The 6,116-nt window shown below is 33.1% G+C and overlaps 1 non-coding gene across 1 annotated transcript; it reads right to left on the reverse strand.

The window, feature by feature from the left end:
- Window positions 1-3,397: 3,397 nt before the first annotated feature.
- On the reverse strand, window positions 3,398-3,470 carry TRNAR-UCU (transfer RNA arginine (anticodon UCU)). Its single transcript has one exon. It is a non-coding gene; the product is annotated as a tRNA-Arg (tRNA).
- Window positions 3,471-6,116: the final 2,646 nt, after the last annotated feature.

The raw sequence follows: 6,116 nt of genomic DNA on the forward strand, positions 1-6,116 counted from the left end.
GCCAAGCTGCCATGAATCTTTCCGCCTTCCATAATCATTTTCCTGCATCAAGCTAAAAAAATAAAGGAATGAGCCTAATGCCTAGCAAGGAAAATCTACTAACAACATATATATATATCATAAATCATAAACATACGACTATAACATAAACATATGACTATAAAAACGTATATCATATAGGACTACAATATTAATGGCCATAAACTCATTAACATGGCATGTGATAAAACCATCTAGGTCCTCTGTCTACTAATCGAGGTAGGGTAAATCGTAACTATGAACCATGAAAATGATAAAAATTCTTGGGGCTTGCTAGCTAAGCAAGTCATATGCCCAAGTGACTATAAAACATATTCTTGGGGCTTGTTATCTAAACAAGTCATATGCCTAAGGACTATAAAACAAATTTATACATATACATATTATAGCATAAAACATATCATAACATAAACATATAAACACATATAATCTATCATATTTTCCTTACCAAAAACCGGGATATTTGAGAACAAGAACAGGATTGGAACACTCCTAAAAACCAACAGCAAAACCATGAGTATTTCTAAAGAATGAAGGTGAAAAGAGAACTAAACCATCAAGAAGAAACTTACCAAAAAGAACCTTAAGATTCAATAAACTTAAACACCTAATCAAGAATCATGAACAAGAGTTAGGATCTGAAAGAAAATAAAAGAAAACTAAAGAACCATAAGAACCATCAAGAATTGAATTTAGGGATAAGAATACCTTAAATGATCTTATGAATTGGTCTAAACCTCAATACCGAAATCTCACTATATCTCACTTCCCAAGTGTTTAGAAAAGCTTAGAATGATAAAGCTTTTAACCCAAAACCCAAGTGTTTCTCTCTATAGTAACCTTAGCAACTTGGAGGCTCTGAACGAATGCTTCAAGAATGAAGAGAATGGCTGAGTACTAGGTCCTATTTATAGAGTTCAAGGAGTGAAACTAACCCCTTTTAATTTGAATAATTAAATGAATATAAAATGAAATTTTTTGAATTTTCGATCAACAGACGCCCAGAACTCGGTCAAAATCATTCAAAGGTAGGTCTAAGTGGTTAAGGCTATTTTTAAATTTAAAACCACAAACTTTCAAAAAATGTGTGTTGGAGCCGATATATCGCCCCCTATAGGCGATGTATCGCCTCCCCCATATTCTCGAGCCCCATTCGATCGTTCGTGCAAAGTCAACGTGTTTTCCGTGTCTCTCGTAGGTGATATATCGACACCTATAGCTGCAATATATCGACATACGTTGATATATCAAACAAGTATTTGTACTTTTTCAGCATATTTTGAATTGAATAAACAACTTTGACTGAGTAAATATACGATCCTAAGAGCTGCTGGAAGGTTCTAGAGCTTCTAGATCTTTCTTTTAATTAAATTATTCATCAAAAATACTTAGTAAACATAATTATGACAAGTGTCATGCTCTTATTATTTCTATCTAAACCTTAGGTTATAATAAATAATATTTCTAGGACCAGCAATATTAATTAAACCTTATGTTATAATTAATATTTCTAAACTATAGGTTAAACTTATAAAATTCATAACTATTGCTCTGAGTTTCCAACTAAGTCTCGGCTTGAACCAAAATCCACTGAATCTAACATACTACAAACTACTAACTACTACTACTATCTAGCTAAGTAAAAATTCTAGGACACTACAAGTTACTATCCAAAATATATGACAGTTCAATTTTTTGGACAAAAATACTCCTGGCATTCAAACACTCCATCTTTCTCTCAATCCGAACTCTCTCTCTCTCTACCAACTCTCATTATCTCACACTCTCACTCTCTCTCTCTCTCTCATTCTAATCCTATATATCTAAAAAAAATACAAAAAAAAAAAAAAAATCATCTGAAACAGACATTTGAGTGAAAAGATATGAACTTCCAAAGTATTCGTCAAATTCCAGTGTAGAGCATCGAAAAAGTATCGTTTTGGCCAAAAATCAAGTTTTCATGATTAAATCGTAAAAGCATCGAAACACCATCGATTTTGCTTTGAAAATGCATCGTTTTGGCCAAAAATCAAATTTTCATGATTGCATCGCAAAAGTATCGAAACACCATCGATTTTGCATCTAAATTGCATCGAAAAAGCATCGTTTTGGCAAAAAATCAAGTTTCATGATTGCATTGCAAGAGCACCAAAACACCATCAATTTTGCATCAAAAAAACATCGTTTTGGCAAAACAAATATCAAGTTTTCATGATTGCATCGCAAGAGCATTGAAACACCATCGATTTTTCATCGAAAAAGCATCATTTTGGCCAAAAATCAAGTTTCATGATTGTATCGCAAGAGCATCGAAACACCATCGATTTTGCATCAAAAAATCATTATTTTGCCCAAAAAAAATCAAGTACGATGCTTTTTTGATGCAAAATCGATGGTGTTTCGATGCTCTTGTGATGCAATCATGAAAACTTGATATTTGGCCAAAACAATGATTTTTCAATGCAAAATCGATGTTTTTTCGATACAAAATCGATGGTGTTTCGATACTTTTGCGATGCAATCATGAAAACTTGATTTTTGGCCAAAACGATGCTTATTCTTCTGCAAAATCGATGGTGTTTCGATGTTTTCGCGATGCAATCATGATAACTTGATTTTCGGCCAAAAAGATGTTGTTTCGATGCAATTTCAATGCTCTGCACTGAAATTTGACGAAAACTTTGGGGGTTCATATCTTTTTACTCAAATGTCCATTTCAAATTTTTTTTTTTTTAAAAATTTGTATATTTTTTCGATATCTACTAGATTAGATCATATAATATCTTAAAATTTGTATGTAGAACATACAATTTTGATAATTGCATTTTGAATAATTAAAACATAAAAAAAATGAAGAGAAAGATTCGATGGGGTGCTTCAAAATCATTGGTAATGTTGGCGATAACGTGGGGAGGTTGGTGTTTAGCCGCTATGGGAAAGTTGTGGTGGTTATGAGTGGAGAGAGAGAGAGAGAGAAATGTGCATGATGTTGAATCTGATATGTTTATGCCTATTTTTAAATGAAAGAGATATTTTTGTCCAAAATATAATAGGAGACACACTAGTAGGAGGAATGATATATTAAAATTTTGCAAATGTTATTATGCATATATTTAATACATATGGGCCATATGGTATGAAAGTTACCTTAGGTAACCTAAGTAATGATTGTATTTTGATTTTAATATTTATTTGGTTTTTATATTTACATTATCATTTTCTAGTTGAAATATTATTAAAGATTAACGAATTAATGTTTTATATTTTATTCGTAGAAGAAAACGTTATATTGCCATTTTTTGTTGTTAAAATAGTATGATAAAATATCAAATCTAAAATAACACAAAAGAAACAATCACACGCCCGGTGGGACTCGAACCCACAATCGCCTGATTAGAAGTCAGACGCCTTATCCATTAGGCCACGGGCGCTACTATCGTATTCTTGTACAAACAAATTTTGAAAAGTGGAACAATCCGTGAATAGTGACCATGTTACATGATTAATAGAATCATCAAAATCGATAGACTACACTGAAAATATCATTAATCCTTGACTCTGAAATGTCGGTATAAGGGAAAACCTTGAACTTCCCATTACTCAAGAAACCCAAAGTCAACTTTGCCTTGCTCACCATGGTCAAAAGTGCTAATAACATGTCAGTTAATTCTCCTTTCCATAAGATTTTGCAATAACATTTCAGATAATTCTCCTTTTTTTTAACCCTCATATACATACATTACATTACCTCACAAGAAGTTGTTCTTGTCTCGGCAGCTCCACACAATCAATATGTCAACCCCAGTTGCAGTAATCGTTCATATGAGGGGAAGGTACACCACTATTTTTCCCTCAGCTAAGTTTGGCAAGCGGATTTTCCTTGCAGGGTTTTCAATCAGGAAATTTGTCAGATCATAGTAACTTTCTTTATTATTATTATTATTATTTTTATGGATATTGTGATCTTTTTCCTTCACTTGATTATTTTTCCTGCACCAATGATTTATGTCTACCTTGCCAATCACACCACTATTTGTATATTACTTATGAACTATGACTGTCCATCACAATATACAAATATATTTAATTTTTCTTTTTTACCTTGGCCTCTTGTCTAACTCTACTGTAATTGGTAATTGGTAATTGATGGAGGGTGTGATTGGCATAGTTTTTAAAATTCACTTTTAAGTCTTAAAACTCTTTTGAAAGCTTGATTTGAATTTACTAGTCAGATGGTTTATGGTTTTTAATTTTAAGGGCATCTCCATCACTCTGCCAATCTATAAAGTTGCCAAAAATTTTAAAATTTTAAAATATAATATTTTTTATTTTTTATTTGATTCCACCCAACTAGAAATACTTTTATATATAAAAGAAAAAATGACAGCTAAAATATTCAATGTTTTTAAAATATTGCATTTTTATACTCAATCTTTTTTTTTGCGGTAAATATATTCAATGTCTTCAAAATATTACACTTTTAAAGCCAATTTTTTTTTGCGGTAAATATACTCAATATTTTAAAAATGTTGCACTTTTATACCTATTTTTTATTATTTTGATAAATAATAAGTGAATGAAAATATAGGGTTTTGATTATTTTTAAAATTTTAAATTATTTTCTCTTTCTTATTCTTTCTCAAAATAACTATTTTAAATTAAACATTAATAAAAATAATTAAAAATAATTAAAAACGTATATATTTTCATCAATTTAAAATATAAGTTTTTTTAAAAAAAGTAATGGAAAAATATAAGTTTTAATTAGTTTGATTAATTTTACTAATCTTTTTTTTTTATTTTGAAAGTGAAAATAATTTAAATTTTAAAAATAACTAAAATCTTATATTTTTCCTTCACTCTCTTATTATTTCTCAAAATAATTTTAAAAAATAGGTATAAAAGTGCAACATTTTAAAAACATTAGTGTTGTCCGTGTTTTCACCAAAGGACACGTGGCAAATCAGAGACCGCTGCGGGTAGGGCACGTGGCAAAGACGCGTGTCTCTTCAAGTGAGGCCACGCCCCGGCGGTCAGCCCTTGGAGGGTGAATATCTCGAATAAAGTCCACGTCCCTCGGTTAAAGGTAGGGCAAAGGTAGGGCACGTGGCAAAGACGTGTGTCTCTTCAAGTGAGGCCACGCCCCGGCAGTCAGCCCTTGGAGGGTGAATATCTCGAATAAAGTCCACGTCCCTCGGTTAAAGGTAGGGCAAAGACATCTCTCTCTGAGGCCATGCCCCAAGGGCTAGTTAGTAGTCCTCGAACTCTTTACAAGCAATTGTCTTCCATGTCAAGGACCTTGTCCTTGGGACCTAGAAGGCAAGCTAGGTGTCAGCCAATGCAGGTTTGCAGCGTCAGAGGATCGTTTGACAACCTTTTTGGTGATAATTCCACAGTGTTGTCAATTGTACGACTCGAAAATTCGCACTCCTACTATGTCGTCTGACATGGAGATATGTGCGCACGCCCTGATAGTGCAAGGGGGATGTTCCCCATAAAGTAGGTAACTCTATGGGGTGGACCCCACGTATCTTCGCCTGAGATGTGGTCTCTAGTTAATGCATCCAATGCATTAAAGTGGTATTAATACCCCAATAACGGGGAGAATGTGTATTAATTATGGATAATTAGCATTAATGACCCCAACCTCTATAAATAGGGTTTGGAGTCTAATTGTAAAGGGTTCAGTTTTTTTTAGAGAGAGAAACCTTGTATTAAGAGCAATATAAATGTTGTCTGAGAAAACTCCATGGAGCTTGCCCTAATAAGATTCCAATCTCCTTAATACCATAGACTCGTGGACTAGGGCTCTTTTATTGCCTGAACCACGTAAAATCGTTGTGTTCTTATTTATTCATTTCTTTAATCTCTCATCTTTAAGTTGATAGCGAAAAAGACATTCAACATTTTGGTGCTTTCATTGAGAGCTTGAAGAAAGCATTCAAAACATCTACAGCCATGGTAACCACTCGAAGAAATGTCACAGACAACGTAGTCCTTCCTACCGGAGTTGAAGGAAGGGAAACCAGTCGACAGCCACCCCAGGACCTACCTGAGATGGTGGAGGATTATGATGA

This window comes from Humulus lupulus, chromosome 1, assembly GCF_963169125.1.
Source record: "Humulus lupulus chromosome 1, drHumLupu1.1, whole genome shotgun sequence".
Taxonomy (NCBI): domain Eukaryota; kingdom Viridiplantae; phylum Streptophyta; class Magnoliopsida; order Rosales; family Cannabaceae; genus Humulus; species Humulus lupulus.